The sequence below is a fragment of the Podarcis bocagei genome (genome assembly GCF_964188305.1).
Source record: "Podarcis bocagei genome assembly, chromosome: 14".
Lineage (NCBI taxonomy): Eukaryota > Metazoa > Chordata > Lepidosauria > Squamata > Lacertidae > Podarcis > Podarcis bocagei.
The window spans coordinates 54,155,975-54,177,552 of NC_138139.1; the positions used below are offsets into that span (position 1 = coordinate 54,155,975).

The following is a 21,578-nucleotide window of genomic DNA, read 5'->3' on the forward strand; positions in this document are numbered from 1 at the left end:
AAGCAAAGTAATAGATGCTATCCTGTGGGCTGAGCGGTAAAACTTTTTAGGCTTCATGGTGCCAAAGTAGTAAGTGAATAACAATGTAGACAGTGATCCCAGATAATCTGACTGTTTCGCTGGAATCTTCTTCAGCACGACTACAAAAGAATTCAAATATGAAACAATGACCTGTGTACATGAAAGGTATGTAAACTTCACACATTACAATCCATATGCTACAACTACAATAAGAAGGAAAAAGGTACCGTACATACCCCATACATTAGAAAAATGCACAAGGAGCAGTGGTCATGAGGATATGTAACCATGCAATCATGTATACAGTGGTGCCCCGCAAGACGAACGCCTCGCGAGACGAAAAACTCGCAAAATGAAAGGTTTTTTCGTTTTCGAGTTGCCTCGCAAGATGAATTTCCCTATGGGCTTGCTTCGCAAAACGAAGCTTGCCCCACAAGCTCCGGGGACAGCGGGAAGCGCAGCGGGTCTTCCCCGCTGTCCCCGGACCTCTTTTGAAGCAAGGGGCGGCGGGGAGAAGCGATCTTCTCCCCGCAGCCCCTTGCTTCAAAAGAGGGGACAGAGCGGCGCTTCCCCTCTGTCCCCAGACGGTCTCCATAGGAACGCATTGATTGATTTTCAATGCATTCCTATGGGAAACCGTGCTTCGCAAGACGAAAAACTCGCAAGAAGAAAAAACTTGCGGAAGGAATTAATTTCGTCTTGCGAGGCACCACTGTATTATGCAATAAGAACTACAGTGCTATCTAGTATACAGTGGTACCTCGGGTTAAGTACTTAATTCGTTCCGGAGGTCCGTACTTAACCTGAAACTGTTCTTAACCTGAAGCACCACTTTAGCTAATGGGGCCTCCCACTGCCGCCGCGCTGCTGAAGCACGATTTCTGTTCTCATCCTGAGGTAAATTTCTTAACCCAAGGTACTATTTCTGGGTTAGCGGAGTCTGTAACCTGAAGCGTATGTAACCCAAGGTACTACTGTACTGGTCTTCGTGTTGCTTGCGTTGTTTGTTAATAATATCTTGACACCAGGGCTTCCCATTCATGGAGGAGCTGACTGCTGCCCTTGCTCTGCTCTGCACTTTCTTCTGCAATAGCCGTTCCACATTGGTAAGAAAACAATCTTCCAGCATCTGCACTTTGGAACTCCCTGTCGATGGACACCAGGCAAGAAACTTCGCTGCACTGTTTGCGGCGCCTGCTAAAAACATTTCTGTCTGGCCATGCCTGCTCAGATGCGCAGAATGCTGGTGTGTGTTTTCACCTGCTTCTTAGCCTATCACTCATTTTAATTATTTTTTAAAATGGTTTTTAAATAGTTATTTTAAAGTGTCTTTTCTGGTAATTCCAAGGAGCCCCCTCAGGCTCCCCTCCTACCACGCTACATTTTTAGGGTTTTTTTTCTCTTTGGACTTTGGCACTTCAAAAAGAGATCTTCAAATGGAGTAGGCCTCTTTTTAAATATATTTTATTTATGATTTTCAGTTGTATACATTTCAATAATTTTATGATCATTTTAACATTTAAAATTCCCCCTCTTTCTGCGGTTTCTTAAATTTGTTTTTCATATCTTCTGCATATCCAAATTCACTTAATTTGCTGATTTATTCACCTTCTTTAAATATGTACTCTTATAAAACTGCAGGTTGTTACAATTATCCTGCCAATGTTTTTATATGTTTATAATTTATCTGTAAATATTCAATAGACCATTTCCATTCTTTTATTTTTTTTTAAAAAAATGTTATCTTGATTTCTTATACTTCCGGGAAGTTTTGCCATTTCTGCATATTCCATCAGTTTTTGTATCCATTCTTCTTTCATCTTCTCCTTTCTTTGCTAGCTTCCTGGAGAGCTCCATCACTTGGTTGTCATGGGTACAGTCATACCTCGGGTTACAGCCGCTTCAGGTTGTGTTTTTTTGGGTTACGGTCCGCCGAAACCCGGAAGTACCGGAACGGGTTACTTCCGGGTTTCAGTGGTCGTGCATGCGCAGACGCACCGAATCGCAACCCGCACGTGCGCAGATGCGCCGCTGCGGGTTGCAAACGCTGCAGGGTGTGAATGTGCACCCCACATGGATTACGTTCACAACCCGAGCGCCCACTGTATTTAATGTTACAGTATTTCTTTGTTACATTTTTATCCTGCCTTTCTCCCCCAAGGAGCTCAAGGGGACACAAACAGTTCTTGCCTCCCTATTCAGTCCCCACCAAAACTCTGTGAGACAGGCATAGGTGCCGGTGCCCAGGGGCCCTGAGTGCTTGAGCTCCCACAAAATTCCCCATGAAGGGGCTGGGCACCCACAAATTTCAGCGCTGGGGTCAGGGCCTGATATTGGTTTGATGAGGCCCTAAGCTCCTGAAGGTAATGGGGCCCTTTATATGTCCAGCTGTCCTTTGTCAACAACAAATTGCTGCTGTTTTTTGTGTTGAATATATGCTATATGGTAATTTATGGAACTAATAGGTACCTAAAGCCATTTGCACATCTTGCCATGCAAGTAGTCCATGCAGAATGTAGGCACCCTATATATAGAAAGGAGCAAACCAGTGATATTTGAGGGAGCAGGCTAGCAGGCGGGGCGCATGACTTACATCATAGGAGCCTACAGAACACAAAACACTGTTGCTGTAGGTAAGTTTTATTTTATTTGCTTTTTATCTTATATTTTGGAAATGTGCATCCTGGTTTCTTTCCCTTTAAATTTTCTGGGGGCCCCCAAGAGAGTGGGGCCCTAAGCTAGAGCTTGTTTAGCTTATACGTAAATCCGTCACTGGCCAGGGCCATGCACACTGCATGGCACCCACGGTTGCGGGGCCAAACTGGCACTTGGATAGTTTGAGAGGCAGTGACTGGCCCAAGGTCACACGCAGCAAGCTTTGTGGCCGAGTCGGGATTTGAACCCTGGCCTCTTCCAGGCCTTAGTCCAACACTCTAACCACTACACCACCCACCTCATTTGCCCTTTTTGTTGAAGATGCATTCTAGCAGAGGGTAAATGGCCAGCCCCCCAACCCCACCGCCTTAGTCAGAAATCTGGGGAGAGAAATGTGCTGTTGATGGGTTTCGAAGCAGACTCTGGTGAGCATCGTGATTTGTAGCCTGTGACCTTTTCCTCACCTTCTCCTCGGCCTTTCCTGTGACCTTCAGGTACAACTCAATCGGGATTGATCAGTGCAGAATAGCAACGATCCTCTACGCCGAAGCTGCCACACAAGCTGGGGGCAGAGGTTCGGCCACTTCTGGACGTCAACTGTTTCCGCAGTGGCGTCTGACAACCCAGAAAGCAAAAGGGGTCCATTGGGAAGGGGCCTCTGATGAATGGGCGCACAGTACACTCGGACCCAAACTGAGGGAGGGAGCTCCCCCCTCCAGGATATAATTGTCTGTTTCGCCCATTGCAGAAAGGAGGAGGAGGAGGAAGTGTGGCACAAACAGGTTCCTAATATCCATCACTTATTAAAAGAAACCGGCCCAGTTATGAGGATGCAGAACGCGGCTTAAGAAACACTGGAGGAAAGGGGAAATCTACGTGCTTGCACGATGAAAAAGCAAGAAGGTGGAATTAAATACAGGAAACAGATGGTTAATGTGTGTCTGAACGATGTGAGATTGAGAACACATGCACGGCGCCCAACCCAGAAGTGACTGAAAATGTCACTAAAAGGAGGGAGCAGGGGAAAGGGCAGGGTGTAACAGGGTGTAATGGGTTGGGGCATGCATATTGCCCTCCACTGATGCACAAGGGGGCCAGGGATGGAATAATAATAATAATAATAATAATAATAATAATAATAATAATAATAATATCATTTATACCCCACCCATCTGGCTGGGTTTCCCCAGCCACTCTGGGCAGCTCACAACAGAACGCTAAAAACAGAATAAAACTTCAAACATTAAAAACTTCCCTAAACAGGGCTGCCTTCAGATGTCTTCTAAAAGTCAGATAGTTGTTTATTTCCTTGACATCTGATGGGAGGGCATTCCACAGGGTGGGTGCCACTGCCGAAAAGGCCCTCTGCCTGGTTCCCTGTAACCTCACTTCTCGCAGTGAGGGAACCGCCAGAAGGCCCTCGGAGCTGGACCTCAGTGTCCGGACTGAACAATGGGGGTGGAGACACTCCTTCAGGTCTACTGGGCCGATGAAATGGTCATCGATTTTAGCCTTTAACCTGACTCCCTGACCCTGCCCTGACTTTTCTCTTCCTTTCCCCCATCACTAACTCCTGATGAGACAGATAGCCACATCTCCTGAGAAGAAATGGACAATGCTCTTCAAAAAATAATAATGAAAAAGGCTGTGAGGGCTTCATTTCTGAGTGAACCATTCTGCAAAATCTGGAGTGGGGAAAATGAAGCAAAACCCATTTTGCCTTCTCAGGCAGATTAGCAGTGGTAAAAACGATGAAGCTAACAAAACTGCCGTTTCTATTCCTGTCATTCCCAATTTGGATCCCACTCAACCAGATACGAATGTGGCAGGAACAAAATTGATTTATTTCTTCCTGCAAAAGACTGGGGGCAAGGTGGGAATACCAAATTCCTGTACCTTCGCACAGTGGAAGGAGGCTGGGTCATCCCAAACTTGGAGCGATATTTTATTGCTTGCAAAGTAATACATGCCATCCCTTTTATTTTAGATGACACCGCAAAACAATGGGACCAATTGGAAACAGAACTAATTTAGGCAATTCCAACCTCAGTGTCAGGAATGTCCCCCCCCCCCCGAGCACAGGGGATGAGTTAGACTCCGAAATTGAACTAGGGGCCGACTCTGCAGAACTGCCTGTCAGAATCGAGAAAGGGCAGTTTGACCCCCGCTTTTGGAGAGGGCTCTATTAGCTCTCAAAGAGAGGAAGAGTTGGAAGGCAATCAAAGTGTTGCTAGGCAATCAGCAGATAAGCAGTGATCTGAGTCTGGGTTGAGTAAGAGTGAGGAGGAGGGGAGAAGTCAGCCTCTCAGTCCCCGATCTAGGCTTTTGGATAAAATCAGAAGGCAACAGAAGGGCAAGAGAGGAAAGGCAGAAGACTGGTGTCTTTCCTGTTGTGGGAGGAGCGAAACTTCAGGCTGACCAACAAAGGTAATTGTGAGCAGGGGAGAAGCCAGGCTCTGGATGTGTCTTTTTGCCAGAGAGTCAATTACTTCTTATCAAAACTTGCTTGTCTGCTAGAGATCATTACACTCAGCATATCCCTCCTTCTGCCCCCACAGATACAGGAACCCAAGAATTGGTGATCTGGCTGGCATGTTTGCTAAAGCCCAGAACCTAAACCTGAGTTGCCAGCAACCTTTCAGCCCTAACAGAAGGCATGCTGGCAACATATTCCCTTCCCAAATAAGAGTGATATTTCTTGGAGTGTTAATAATGCTCAGTGAAAGCAATTAATTCATCTGGATTCTAATGCCCAGGCACTCGTCCCTTTGCAAAACCCTGTATCAGATGTTTGCACAGCAGATAGAGTCATAACCTCAAAACTCACAACCTTCTTTCATCTTATTCAGAAGTATAGAAGTACATTTTCTTATTCTATCCTCACCACACCGTTTTTTCCTCTCTTTTCGATACAGCCATAACATCTCTAGATAATTCTTTACCCCAACAGTGGCACATTTTTGCTGACTGATCCTTTGCAGGGACCGTATCAAAGCCCTTTGGTTTGACCCGAAAAATCTAAAAAGTGAAGAAAGGAAATTGTTTCTGTGCGTTCCTCTTCCAGCAGTTCCTCCTGCTCCTGAATATCTGATGCAACGGGTGTGCAAGGGGGCAGCTGATGTTGCATTGACAAGTTTAACATCCACTTCAATCAGAGAGGAAACATCCAAGTCAAACACACTCCAGGATGTCTCTTGACATGTCTAGATTGCAAATCTCAAACATTACTCACTTGCTCACCAATAGGCTGAGTTTGAACATATCCGGAAGGGTGCTGTTTTGGCTGATGCAAAACTGCTGCAATGACAAAATAACAAGCGTTGCAATATAGGGTGCTCTGTCACAACGCCCCATTTCCTTTCCTTTCCTTTTCCCAGAATTCCCCTTCCCCAATTTTCCAATTCTCCAAACCCAACAGCTATTCATCACTCAGAGAGCCAGTGCATCTGATTGGCCACTAAAAACCCCAAAGCTTTTCTTTTAGGAATTCTAGGTGCTGCAATCCCAAGGGAGCAGAAAAGACTATTTATGTACACGACCATGACTGCGCAGATGTTATTGGCCCAGAGATAGAAAGAAGACAAAGTCCCTACCAGAGAAGAATGGCAAAAATGACCGGAAGAATCAGAAGAATCAGAAAGCAAAGTTTCAATAAGGATCAGGAAAAAATTAGAGTTTATCTTAAAAACCATGGTAAATCGTTAAAACTGTTAGCAGGACTGGAATAACACTTGTAGTTTAATGGTGAATTTTTGGACATAATGGAGATGTAGAAGATTTGGATTATTATAAAAGATGCAGGAGGAAATGATTAACAAGAGGACCCACAAAGTCCAGAAGATTTTTGGAATCTTGTTTTTATGTTATATATTGGATATGTGATTGGCTTGATCCAGCAAGCTCTTTTTATGTTCTTATATTTGGTAATCTGTGGGTTAATACTGTCTCCTCCTGGGTGGGACATGATGGAAGTGAGTGATCATGGCACCAGTTAGCTGTGTCCAGGGAAGATAAACCGTCAACGTGTTTAATGGCAACAGAGTCTTAGCTGTAGATGTATTCCTTCCACTCTGCCACGTAATTTGCCCGCTAGCGATGAATGTGTTACATGGAATTCCTCAATTATTGGCAAGATTTTAAAAATTCATAGGTGGCAGAGAGGATGCACAATTACTATGCAAATCCAGAGCAAACACACACACACAGAGAGAGAGAGAGAGAGAGAGAGAGAGAGAGAGGGAGAGAGAGAGAGAGAGAGCGCGAGAGCGCCTTCCTCTCTGAAGGAAATGCTGCTTGGGCCATCTTGAGGAAGAAGAGAGTTCCCAGGGGGAAGGAATCTATTTGGGAGCAAGTAGAATCCCTGCGACAGGGTGAGCTCCCGTTGCTCAGTCCCTGCTCCTGCCAGCCTAGCAGTTTGAAAGCACGTCAAAGTGCAAGTACAGTGGTACCTCGGGTTACAGACGCTGCAGGTTACATACGCTCCAGGTTACAGACTCCACTAACCCAGAAATAGTGCTTCAGGTTAAGAACTTTGCTTCAGGATGAGAACAGAAATCGTGCTCCAGCAGCAGGAGGCCCCATTAGCTAAAGTGGTGCTTCAGGTTAAGAACAGTTTCAGGTTAAGAACGGACCTCCGGAACAAATTAAGTACTTAACCCGAGGTACCACTGTAGAGAAATAGGTACCGCTCTGGTGGGAAGGTAAATGGTGTTTCCGTGCGCTGCTCTGGTTTGCCAGAAGCGGCTTAGTCATGCTGGCCACATGACCCAGAAGCTGTACACCGGCTCCCTCGGCCAATAAAGCGAGATGAGCGCCACAACCCCAGAGTCGGCCACGACTGGACCTAATGGTCAGGGGTCCCTTTACCATTACCTAGAGGTGGGAGTGCATTTGCACGAAAGGAACACTTTGCTCAAACCACAGTGGGTGGGGTGAAGACAGCAATGTCTGAACAAGCAAGACGAGAGGAAGCCCATTGTGCCGCTGCTATTTCCGCAAGAGCCAAACAGACGCCTTTCTCAAAAATTGCCTCCACAAATGTTGACATCAAATAACTCACCAGATATCTCCTGACTAATGGGGCAAACGTTTTAATAGCTCCGGTTCAAATTTCTAGTGGTGGCGTTTTGGACCAGCTGAAAGCTTTGACCCACTTTTTAAGGGGCAGCCCCACGTGCAAAGAGTCTGGCTTCTGGATCAGGCCAAAGACCCATCTGCTCCAGCATTTGGCTGTCAAAGTCAGGGCCAGATTAGGTTTGATGCGGCCCTCAGCTGCTGAAGGCAATGGGGCCCTTAAATGTCCAGCTGTCCTTTGTCAACAACAAATTGTCGCTGTTTTTTGTGTTGAATATATGCTATATGGTAATTTATGGACCTAATAGGTATCTAAAGCCATTTGCACATAACAAAATATGCATTTTATCAAAGTAATTGTTGAATTTATCTTATATTTTGTTGTTGTTTTTCCTTTAAATTTTTTGGGGGCCCCAAGAGAGTGGGGCCCTAAGCTATAGCTTGTTTTGCTTATATGAAAATCTGGCACTGGTCAAAGTGACCAGCCAAGTGCCCTCTGGGAAGCCCACAAGGACTCTGGCTCCGTGCTTGCAGTCATGGGATTGTTGTCTATCACATGACGGTGTATGTTTTCATTCCACAGAGTGGGAAGTGATGGAGACAGGATGTTTTGGTATTACTGTATTCCGTGATGTGGGACTGTTGTCCTTTGTTCTTTCTCTTTGTTGTCTGATGAGAAAGAGGAAGGAGCTAAGTCAGAATGCTCCGAGTGTATTATATGTAAATAAAGTAGATTAGCCAAAATGCTGAGCTACTGAGTTCTGTTACGCAAACTGCCACACTCTGCAGGATCGTAAGTGTGCTGATGCCTCTTGGTATCAGTCGCTGTGATGTTCAGGCTGAAGAAAGCTTTTGAAGCTCCCAAACGATTGACCAGGAGGGAGAGAACATGCCAGTCGGGCATGTGTCTCTGCCAGGGTCCTACATGCAAGTAGGACGATCCTAACAGTGAGAGCCCACAAGGATTCCCAGCATGCAGAGGTGGGGTGCATCAGGGTAGCCCAAATGAGAGACAACAAAGGTAATCAGCATGACCACTGCAGTCCATTGGCTGGTAACCTTGAGGCTGGACTACTTCCATGCGTCCTTTGTAGAGTTGCCCTTGGGACCAGTTCAAAAGGTCAGGCCGGTGCATTAGAGAAAGAGAGAGAGAAGTTTCAAGAGGAGACAGGACTAACATTGGTTAAGAAAGTGAAATATTTAGGGGTTAATATGACTGCCAAAAATGTGAATTTATTTAAGGATAATTATGAAAAATGTTGGACTGAAGTGAAAAAGGACTTAGAAATATGGACAAATTTGAAGTTATCATTGTTAGGCCGAATTGCTGTGATAAAAATGAATGTGTTGCCAAGGATGTTGTTTTTGTTTCAAACATTGCAAATTTTGGATAAGATGGGTTGTTTCAAGAAGTGGCAGAAAGATATTTCCAGATTTGTTTGGCAGGGCAAGAAGCCTCGAATAAAATTTAAGATATTAAATGATGCCAAAGAAAGAGGTGGATTTGCCCTGCCAGACCTTAAACTTTATTATGAATCAGCTGCTTTTTGCTGGCTGAGAGAATGGCTGCTTCTTGAAAACATTGACGTGTTGGATTTAGAAGGTTTCAACAATGTATTTGGCTGGCATGCATATTTGTGGTACGATAAGGTAAAAGCACATAAAGCGTTTAAAAATCATATTGTTAGAAAAGCATAGTTTAATGTTTGGATAAGATATAAGGATTTGTTAGAAAAGAAAACCCCAAGATGGTTGTCACCAATGGAAGCGAAGGCACAGAAAAAACTCAATATGGAGGCCAAATGGCCGAAATATTGGGAAATTCTGGAACAAGATGGAGACAGAATAAAATTGCAGAGCTTTGAAAAATTGAAAAACAAAGTGCAAGATTGGCTCCATTATTACCAAATAATGGAGGCAAACAATTTGGACAAAAAAGTTGGTTTCCAGGTGGAAAAATCAAAATTGGAAACAGAATTGTTGGATCCAAAAATCAAGAATTTGTCAAGAATGTATAACTTGCTGTTGAAATGGAACACTCAGGATGAAATGGTGAAATCAGCTATGATTAAATGGGCACAAGATGTTGGACATAACATAATGATGGCTGACTGGGAACAGTTATGGACCACAGGTATGAAATTTACGGCATGTAATGCCTTAAGAGAAAATTTAATGAAAATGATTTATAGGTGGTACATGACACCAGTCAAGCTTGCAAAAATTTACCATTTGCCTGACAATAAATGTTGGAAATGTAATGAGACTGAAGGATAGAACTTTTTTTATGTATGCAACAACAGCAGCAAGAACACTTATCGCGAAGTATTGGAAGACACAAGATTTACCCACCAGGGAAGAATGGCAGATGAAGTTGATGGACTATATGGAACTGGCGGAAATGACTGGCAGAATCCGAGACCAGGGAGAAGAGTCGGTGGAAGAAGACTGGAAAAAGTTTAAAGACTATTTACAGAAATACTGTAAAATTAATGAATGTTAGAAAAATGTTGGAATGAAGTTATATGGCTTTAGTCAGTGGCGTAGCGTGGGGGTGCAGGGGGGGCCGGCCGCACCGGGCGCAACATCTGGGGGTTAGGGTTAGGGGGCACAAATCCACGGGTTAGGGGGCGCAAATCCACGGGTTAGGGGGCGCAAATTACTTGCCTTGCCCCGGGTGCTGACAACCCACGCTACGCCACTGGCTTTAGTAGAAATGTTATATAAGTATAAATAGATTAATAGAGTATTAAAGGAAAAAATAAGGTTAGAATGTGTCAAGATAATTATAGGATAGAAAACAGAGGAAGATGGAAAGGAATTGCTGAAACAATTAACAGAAGTGGAACACAAAAAGGGAGGCGTGAGGAGGTCGTTGAAATAAGGGAATGAAAGATAAGATATTGAAATTGTTTGATGTGTTTTAAATGGTTTTTGTTTTGTTTTGTTAGTCTAATGTGTTAGTGTTATGTAGTGTCTTTGTATTGTATTGTATTGTCTTTTTTTGTTGTGTTTAAATTGTTGGAAAAGTAATAAATATTATTTTTTTAAAAAAAAAAAAGCTCAGGCCGGTGCAGAACATGGAGGCCACATTGCTGATGGGGGCATCAGGTTCAAGGAACAAAGCCCTCAGCACCTTAGGTCCAGGGCACCTCAGGGACCGCCTGAACCCTTCTGTCCCAGCCCCATCACCGAGATTGTTCCCATGAGCATTGCTGGTAATTCTCCAAGTTGGTGAGGCTGACTTGACAACAGCAAGAAACCAAGGCCTTAGTGTCACCACCCAGTCTTATGGAACTCCCTGCCACTGGAGATTCAGCAGGTGTTTTCCATTGCGACTTTTAAACACCCGCTGAAAGCTTTTCTATTCCTTCGGGTTTATGCCAGCAATTAAGAACACATATTTTCACAGCAGTTGGTCAGTTTCTGGTTTTAATATATGGGTTGTTTTTTTTAATTTGGTTTTTGTTGTATGGTTTTATATACAACTACTATAAACCACTCAAACACACACAGTGACACACATTTCTATAAATAAAGTACAATAAAGTTATTTGGATTGGATAGGATCAATAAATAATTTGTTGGCGTCCTCTCTCGACATTTATTCTGCTGGGGCAAAACTACTGTAGAAAGGTGGGGAAGGCGAGGCCATGGTTTTCCCCCAGAAATACCCATCCCCACAGCTGGCCAATACCTTTATTTAGACTGACCGAAACATCACAAAATCTTGGCAATCTTTTGAGCACTACTCGTCATTGGGCAAGATGTGACATAACACGGGGGGGGGGGGAAACGTCACACACACACCAGCTTGCAAAAATTAGGCTGGGTGTTGGTAGCCTGCAGGTCAGCTTGCAGACTCAGCTCCAAGATTGCAGGCTGGATCTATCCCTCCCTGGGGTGAGAGATACCACGTCACGTGCCTGGAATTCTTGACCGAAGACGATGCAATGGCTTCTCCCCGTCTCATTTCAGTAGTGTTTCATGCAGTTTGAAAACCAAGGTGCGCTGGAAGCTAACCCCAGAACCTCCTTCCTGCAAAAGCAGATACTCTGCCACGGATCTCCTTTACCCGTTTGGATTAAGCTGGTTGGGATCAATTTAGTGGCCCACATCCAGTTCTTTGCTGACCTCAGAGCAACAGCTGCAGATTTCCACAGCCTCTTTTGCTGTCAGATGTCAAGGAGAGATACAGGGGTTGGTTTCGTCAGCACCCAGGTGAATTTGTACTGGAGGGCAAGTTCAGAAGATGAGTGGAGTTCGTGGCTGCAGAGGTTGATGCCGGGCAGCTCAGAATTAACTTTCAAACACGACGGCACCTGGCTGTGCTTTCTGCCCTCTCCAAATAACCTTCCTCCTTCGTAGGGCTTGAGGATCTGAATTTCTTTCGCTGTTTTGGCAGCCCTGGTTTATGAATGAGTTTGCAGGTTCAGAGAAGTCCGTTCCTGACCAGAGGAATTTGTGCTAGAGATCAAAGTGCACAAGGCAACCAGAGTTCCTGGCCAGGGTCATGGACTTTATTCCGCTTATTGCATCGTGTGTGTTGGAAGGCAAACACCCAGCATCTGGATTTGCTTTCTTCCTGATAGGCTTGATAATTCTCTGCTGTCAGGTTGGCTCCAGCTGTTGATTTCTTCTTCTGATGTTTCACCAGTTACTTATTGGAGCAGGGAATGATGTTTCCAAATAACAAACCTGCCTCTTTGTGGCTTAACGGAAACACCAGGGCAGATGGAAATATTGCAGATGGGTTTATCACAGAAGCACAGTGAAGATTCAGGAATCACGCAGCTCTCAAATGACGGCATTCTCAGAACCAGCCAGCCTCAAAAATGCTGCAGGACAGAATTAATTTCCAAATATTGCAAGAGTCTGACAGTGTGCTGTTGTTTTCCAGTTCTCAAAATACCATTTCCCTCCTTTCTCTCCCCCCCCCCCACCTCCACCCTTGTGCTTGCAGATATTATATATACAGAAACTGGTTCACTACAAAACAAGCAATACGTTTCTGAGCACAATTCAAAGTGTTGGTGCTGACCTTGAAAGCCCTAAATGGCCTTGGCCCAGTAGACCTGAAGGAGCATCTCCACCTCCATCGTTCAGCCCAGACACTGAAGTCCAGCTCTGAGGGCCTTCTGGTGGTTCTCTCCCTGCAGGAAGTGAGATTACAGAGAACCAGGCAGAGGGCCTTCTCGGTGGTGGTAGCAGTGCTTCTGAATCCCAGTTGCTGGAAACCACAGGGAAAAGAGAGGACTCTCATGCTTGGGCCCTGCTTGTGGGTGTGCTGGGCCCGGGGGTAACCCATGAAACGCGGTCCAGGACCGGTCTAGAATCCAAAGGTTCCGCTAGGAGTCAGTCCGACAGGGCCAAGGCAGAAAACCAGGCAAGGACAGGGGCAGGTTCTAGCAAACAGCAGTGTTGCTCCCTCAACCTGGGACAGGATCTGACAGCCTTTTATCTTTGTCGGGGTAGCGGCCAGTCCTGATCCCCTGGTGACTCACCTCCCTGTTTCACCCGAAGGCGAGCACTCCTCCTGCGAGTACTCGGGTCTCTCCTTCTCTCAGACCTGAGTCTCTGCAGCTCAGGAGACGTCGGTGGGTTACTAGACCCAGGGGCCGCCTCAGCCTCTCCTGACCCAACCAGTAGGGAAGCAGCTGTAAGTGATGGCCCAGCTGGAGGCAAGGAGGTCATCCCTGCATCTGGAGCCAGGGCAGGCTCGGCCCAGCTGGTGCTTGTTGCAGGGGAACCTGTGCAGACTGGGGCTCTTCAGGATCAGGCCCCAGACTTGGTTCAGGTGATGCCTGAGGCAAAGGATCTGGTGCAGACCAAGACTCCTCTGGTTCCAAGTCCGAGCCCGAGTCCCAGGCCATCACAGTGGGTTGGCTGCTGTGAGAAATTGGGTCCTCCCTTAAAGAGGGCACGTATTGCGGTGAGACCTGGAAAACCAATGCCCTGTGTTGTGGGTGGGTACGATTGGTCAGCCACAACACCCGATTGGCAGGTCCCTCGAAGCTGGGTGCAATCTGGCCAATGGGACACAGTCCAAACGGTTCGAGGGACCTATTTATGCCCGTGCAACGTGACCCAGAGCTTCCTCTTTCGTCGTGTGCATTTGGAACACCCACCCACCTCTCCCTATATTTAGGGCTTTGCGCTTGACCTTGTTATGCCGTCGTGTGTTGTCTGTCGTTGGGACAGGGGCACGGCAGGAATTTTCCCCTCTTGGCTGATTGGCTGGTGCCATTTGGGTTTCACCTGCCGCGTAGCAAATTGTCACAACTTGTAAGGTTGTGGATAGGCTCTGGTTCAGGTGATAGGGATGGGAGAACACTCTCGCCATCCCTATGTGAAGGGTATTCCGTTAAAGGAATCCAGGGACTCGATGGTTTGGTCAACCCCTGAGAGGGAGTTGTGCCTGTGCCTGAGTCCAGGGGGGCATTTGGGTGACGGAGATAACCTGTTCCCCGCTTTCTGCTTATCCAGGTGTTCACCCTTAGCTGACCTATGCTGGAACCCTGGGTCAGCGCTACCTGCATGGCAGTGAGCTAGTTGAACCAGAGCCTATGCAACCAGTCACTTTCTGTAATCAATAAAGTTGTGGCCTAAATTCTGCCAAAAACCAAAACCAAAATTTGAGTCATGTGTGAATTTATTTAGGGGGGAAGGTTTCTGGGTCTGAACACGCAACAGGATGCTGGACCAGATCGGCGAGGGTCTGATCTAGCAGGCTCTTCCTATGTTCCCATCTAGCTTAGATTACCTCTACACTGGCTGGCAGTAACTCTCCAGGGTTTCTGACAGCTACACCTGGAGAACCCAGGACTTGAAACCCTGAGCTTCCGCACGGCCCTTCTCTCACCAGCGGATTTACTCATCATGCAATTCGCACCAAGCCAATCATTGTGCAATTCTGCCCTCCCCAGCTCCACTTGCAAAGGCTTCTTTCAATGGAGCACTCGCTTGATTTCCGCAGAACAGGATCTGGCTTCTTTCTCTGCCATACTTGACACAGTGATTCCCCCCAGACATGAGTGCCGGTTTGAGGCAACTGATGGCCCACAGATGTCTCGCTGGTAATCAGGACAGCTGCTTCTGCTAATAGACAGGCTTCCTTCCTCAGAGATGATGCCCAGTTCAGGGCTTGAGAATATTTCTGCAGAGCCGGGTTGTTGTTTGGGGGGTATCCAATTAAAATTTGAGCTGTCACCTGCACAGATGCTTCCTGTCTGGTCTTATGGAGGCTGAGAATGTGCAGGGAAGAGAAATCATCTTCTCCTCTCTCCGGGTCTTGGGTTCTCATGTGATATCTCGCAGGAACTCGGACGGCCCTATGAGATTAAACAGGAGCATCCTGGGGCTTCTTGTTTTGAAAGCCCAGGGATGGTTGTACTGGGGATTCGTCCCAAGTGCTTGAATAGATGTGTTTCTGCTCGTACGTGGAGCTGTTGGAAAGTCACTTCCGCCTTCAGAGGAGGTGTGGTTGCGGGCTGCACACCCCTACCACACGCGCGGTGGCTGGCTCTCAGCCTCTGTGCGATTGAGGGAATCCCCAGCCACGTCATCCCCTGGACAGCCAATCGGCTGGCTCGGGGTGGCGCGGCCGGGGATCTCCCTCTTTTACCGCCTCCAGCTGCTCCGGTTTCCCACCCTCCCGCCCTATAAGGTTTGCGATCCTTGACCTTGCTATGGACCTTGGTTGCCCTCCATTGAGGGGCCTGGTAGGATTTTTTTCCACTTGGCAAATTGGCACCAGCCACTTGGTTTTCGCCTACCCCGTAGCAAATTGTCACAACTTTCTTGGTACAGTGGTGCCTCGCAAGACGAAAAGAATCCGTTCTGTGATTCTCTTCGTCTAGCGGTTTTTTCGTCTTGCGAAGCAAGCCCATTGACGGATTAGCGGATTAGCGCTATTAGCGGCTTTTAGCGGCTTATCTGCTGATCGGATCAGCTGATAAGCGGCTTAGCGGCTTAGAAAAAGGGGGGGAAGGGAAAAAAACCAGCAGGAACTCGCAAGACATTGTCGTCTTGCGAAGCAAGCCCATAGGAAATTCGTTTTGCGAAGCACCTCCAAAACGGAAAACTCTTTTGTCTAGCGAGTTTTCCGTCTTGCAAGGCATTCGTCTTGCGGGGCACCACTGTAGTGTAGGTTAGGCATTGGTATTGTTTTGTAGATGGAAGAGGGGAGGAAGCGCCATCACCTGCCCCACATATTGAAGAGTAGTCTGATAAAGGATTCCAGGGGGCGTGGCCTCGGGAGGTGAGGGCCTAAGGCACGCCCCCGATCAGTGACCCCAGGGGAGTTCCTAGTTGATGTGCATCAGCAGGACTCCCCCTACCGGTGGTTAACCCTTCCCGGACTTCAAGCGGACGGGCTGAACCCGGATATAGTCGGTGAGGACCAATGCCTATACTGCCTTAGGGCTTGCCCACATTTCAGCATTGTTTAATTGTTTATCCACTCCCTCCCCACACACACACCATTTAAATTAGACAGCGCATAGTTAAACTATGGAACTCCTTCCTGAAGGCAGAAATGGCCACCAACTTGGAAGGCATTCAAAGAGGATTGGACAAATTCATGGAGGAGGAGAGGGCTACTATGATGAACATTTACTGTTCCCAACCATAATCCTGTGGAAAGCCATCTAATTAGATTTTAATTTGATCCTGACTTGTTTTTAGGAGGTAATTTAATTATTGTTTGATTTTATACTAATGTTATATATTTGATGTTAGCTGCCCTGAGCCCGGTTTTGGCCGGGGAGGGCAGGATACAAGTTGTTGGGGTTTTTTTGTGTTTATTATTATTATTATTATTATTATTATTATTATTAGTCAGGATGGTTCTGCTCTCCCTCCACAGTTGGGAGCAGCAATGCTTCTTAATGCTTCAGGCTTGACTACTGTAATTCGCTCTACACGGGGCTGCCCTTGAAGCTGTCCCAGGAACTCCAGTGTGTCCAAAATGCGGCAGCGAGGCTCCTTACGGGGTCCCTGCCATGGGAGCATATTCACCCAGTGCTCTACCAGCTGCACTGGCACCCAGTGAAGTACAGGGTCAGGTTCAAGGTGCTGGTTTTGACCTTTAAAGCCCTATGCTGCCTAGGACCCTCGTACCTACGGGACCGCCTCCCCTGGTATGCCCCACAGAGGACCTTAAGGACCATAAATAGCAACACCCTAGAGGTCCCGGGCCCTAAGGAAGTTAGATTAGCCTCAACTAGAGCCAGGGCCTTCTCAACACTGGCTCCTCCCTGGTGGAACGCTCTGTCTCATGAGACCAGGGCCCTGCAGGATCTGATTTCTTTCCGCAGGGCCTGTAAGACAGAGTTGTTCCGCCTGGCCTTTGGATTGGAATCAACTTGATCCCCTTCCCCTCTTTCCTTTTTCCTTTCTCCTTCTGTGATGGAACTCCTATTTAGGGACTTCCCTGGCTTTTTCTGGCCCACGTAGGACCAGTCTGGATAGTTGGCCTTGGTGAAGATTTGACGTTTTCATCCCCCAAAAGTTTTGATTTGAGTTTCTACTGAAATGAGGCTGCATTTTAATGTTGTGTTTTAATCTTGTTTTTAAGTTGTATTTTAATCAATTGTTTTTATACCTGGTGTTAGCCACCCTGAGCCTGGTCTTGGCTGGGGTATAAATAAAATGTATTATTATTGTCAGGGGTTCAGGGACAGAGGCACAGGTGAGGGGGGAGACGGAGAGCGATGGGGAAGAAACCCAGGACAGTGAGGAAGAGGATGACAATGACTTGAGGTCTTCCATGAGTCTCTCAAGTGAATCGGAGGATTCCCAGAAGGGGGCGCCCCTGGTCAAGCCAAGGGGGGTCACAGGGGGGACTTGCCAGGAGCAGGGAAGCAGCAGGGAAACCCCGAGTGGGAGTGGGAGATCGGGGTCGGCTTCCCAGGAGGAACGGAGTGAGAAGGGTGGAGTTCCCAGTGTGACAGACGGAGCAGAGCAGGCAGGAGACAGGGGAAGGAGATCGGGGCAGGACGTCCTGCCGGAAGGGGAGGAGAGTAGTACAGGGAGTAGTGGAACTGTCAAAAGAAAGGTCAGGGGTAGCGAACGCGCGCCAAGTTCAAATGTGGAGGCGCGCGGAAATGGAGAGAGCCCGGAGGAGGAGCCTGGCCCCAAAGCACGAAGGAGGGGGGAACAGGCATCTCAGGAATCCGCTTCAGGAGAGAGCAGGAGGGAAGGGACCCAGGGGGGCAGAAAGACCCTGCGGAAAAGGAAAGACAGGAAGAGGTGGACTAGCACAAGCCTCTTAAGCTGGTGTAGGGGCGGGACCGACTCAGAGGGGACTTCAAACGTCTAGGCTAAGAGACGCGGGGCTGCGCGCCTCGGTTGTGGAACCAATAATGAACTGCAATAAACATCCTTGTATATAAGAAGAGCTTGGCGTTGGTCTTTTGTGAGCTGAGACCTGAGGCAGCCCTGACAATTATTAACCCCAGTTGCTGGAAACCCTAGGAAGGAAGAGCTGCTCTTGTTTTCAGACCTCGCTTGCTGGTTTCCCAAAGGCATCTGAGAGCAGATGCTGGACTAAACAGGACGTTGGCCGGATCCTATAGGATTGCTCTATTGCTCTCGGCACAGTGGTGACTTATGAGTCGACTCTAAGCCAGGCCAGGCTTTGCGCTGCGCACACCAAGATTTCCATCTCCCTGGGTGCCGAGCGAGAGAAAGAGGCAGAGAGAGATAATGATGTAATAAACATACAGCAACTGTAGCTCTATTATTGCGGGTGTTCGATTCAGGGGTTGCAGCCAATAAGCTTTAACATTATCCTATAATACTTTTCTTCCCCCGCAGGAGGAACGATGCTTCCTGGAGGAGTTGTATTGTGGCAACAAACGTGGCAGGGAAACAGAGAGGCGAGAAACGGCAACAGCAGGGTGAATGCGCTAATGGAAACCCACAGGGAGATCCAAGCCACATCTCTGTTCACATGGCAGAACTTGTACCGTAATCCTGTTCAAAAGCAAGCGTGCATTTTGCCATTTCCGAAAAGCTTGGGCTCGGGAAAACATTCAATATCCTGAGAAAATTAATATTATTATTATTATTATTATTATTATTATTATTATTATTATTATTATTATTTTATTTACCGGGATACCCCACCCTCCGCAGCTGAAGCCGGGCTCAGAGCAGCTAACAACAGTAAAAGCAACACAGTTTACATAAAATCACCATCAATTAATTGAAATACGGTACAGTCTAAAATCAATTCAGAATCAAATCAATTCAAAATCAAATTAATGGCAACCATTGGGCTAGAGTTCTGTGAGGATTACCGAAGGAGGGGGTCAGACTGTGCCTTGGCCAAAGGCCGGGTGGAACAGCTCCGTCTTGCAGGCCCTGCAGAAAGATGTCAAGTCCCGCAGGGCCCTGGTCTCTTGGGACAGAGCGTTCCACCAGATCGGGTAGAAGGGACTCCAAGGGTCATCTAGACCAACCCCGCTGCAATGCAGGAATCTCAATTTAAGCAGCCCTGGCAGATGGCCATCCGACCTCTGCTTAGAAACCTCCAAGGCAGGAGAGTCCACAACCTCCTGAGGTCGTCCGTTCCACTGTTTAACACCCTTACTGTCAGAAAGTCTGGAATCTCCATTCCTGTGACTTGAAGTCACTGGTTGGGGACCTACCTTCCAGAACAAACTTGCTCCATTTTGGGGGGGATATGTGAAGATGGCTCTCATATCTCCTCTCAGTCTCCTCTTCTCCCGGTTAAACACACACAGCTCCTTCAACCGTTCCTCATCAGGCTTGGTTTCCAGACATTTGTTTTTTGGTTTGTTTGTTTGTTGTTTTTTATTTATTAACGTTCTTATGTTACATCAGTAAACATTATCACATCACAAGGCTTATTATAATATGATTTCCAGCATGTATACAAAGTTTATATACCTAAGGGGGGGGGGGAAACAAGGACAAAAAACTATTCCAAGATCATATATGTACCAACACTTTGGACTTCCTGTCTATCCCGTTGTATATTCCTTTTTTACAAATGAATGTACTCTTTACATTTTATCTAATACATTCCTATATCAATATGTACCCTTGGTCTTATTTCTCAACTCAGTCTCTCTCCAACGTCAGTACTAGCATAGATAGTGAAACTTTACTGTATTTTTGAACATATATCTTATATCTATCCCACTTTTCCATAAATTTTTGTTTTGAATTGCCTCTCAGGCTATTTGTCAACTGCGTCATTTCAGCAAATTCTTGTAGTCTCCTCTTCTCCTGGCTGAACACACACAGCTCCTTCAACCATTCGTCATAAGAGTTGGTTTCCAGACATTTGATCGTCTTGGTTGCCCTCCTCTCCCCACCTTCCAGCTTGTCAACTTCCTGACAGTAAGAGCTGGTCAACAGTGGAATTTGCTGCCAAGGAGTGTGGTGGAGTCTCCTTCTTTGGAGGTCTTTAAGCAGAGGCTTGACAACCATATGTCAGGAGTGCTCTGATGGTGTTTCCTGCTTGGCAGGGGGTTGGACTCGATGGCCCTTGTGGTCTATTCCAACTCTAGGATTCTATGATTCTATGATTCTTAAATTGTGGCGCCCAGAACCGGACACAGGACTCCAGGTGTTGTCTGACCAAGGCAGAACAGAGCGGGACTATGACTTCCCTTGACCCAGACACAAGATGTCTATTGATGCAGCCTAGATTAGCATTAGCTTTTTCTTTTCTTTTTTCTTTTTGCTAATTAAATTTTCCAATTTAAAAATCTAAAATCAAATTTAATTTAAAATCAATTCAATAATAATAATAATAAAAACCCAGAAGTTCCTAAGTCTCAGGGTTGCAAATACAGATTTGGAAGGGGAAAGAATTCGGGTCTGCTGCACTGTCTAAATCTGACATTCTCTCTGCTTGTGGCTCTGCTGAGCTACGTCTGTTTTTTGCGCTGAGCTAAATCAGGAGAGGATGCTGCAGTTGGAGCCCTCAAATGATAACTCTCCCACCTCCATTGACAGAAATAAGCCAAAACGGCACGGAAAACAGCCCCTCCAAAGCAATCATGTCAGAATATATCTATATACCTCTCCCAATATCTGAAGGGCTGTGACTTCGAAGATGGAGCAGACTTCTTTTCTGTTGCTCCAGAGGGCAGGAGCAGAACCCAACACCTCTGGGATTTTTAACACAGAGCGAGTTAAAAATAAACGGAAGAGGAACAACAGCAGCAGCAGTTAATGGGTGGAAACCAAGCAGATTGGGGCTGAAGATGAGAGGAAACTCCAAAAAAAATGGTAAGAGTTATTTGACAGTCTGCCTTGGGGCAGACCTGGGGCGGGGGCTCTCTTACTAGAAGAATTTCAGCACTATTTTTGCTATAGATGCAAAACAAAACCATTCCTGTACTGAATCTAGTTTGCCCTAGATCATGGGTAGGCAAACTAAGGCCCGGGGGTCAGATCCGGCCCAACTGCCTTCTAAATCCAGCCCATGGATGGTCCGGGAATCAGCGTATTTTTACATGAATGTCTGCTTTTATTTAAAATGCATCTCTGGGTTATTTGTGGGGCACAGGAATTAGTTCTTTTATTTTTCTCCAAAATATATTCCGGCCCCCCACAAGGTCTGAGGGACGGTGGACTGGCCCCCTGCTGAAAACGTTTGCTGACCCCTGGCCTAGATGACTCCCAGGGTGCTTCCGAGCTCGAGAAATTCTGCGATTCTGCTTCTGCAGGAGTCACCAATCCAGCCCAAGGGGAGCGTCTCTGCAATGCCAGCGTCACCCAGGACGCCATAATGTTGTGGGTGTGGGAATCATGGAGTTGGAAGGGACCCCCAAAGGGTCTAGCCCTCT

At 46.7% G+C, this 21,578-nt stretch overlaps 1 long non-coding RNA gene across 1 annotated transcript in view; it reads left to right on the forward strand.

Annotated features, from left to right (window-relative positions):
- Nucleotides 1-21,578, forward strand: part of LOC308573146 — a 201,984-nt gene that overhangs the window by 54,094 nt on the left and 126,312 nt on the right. The window lies entirely within an intron of this gene.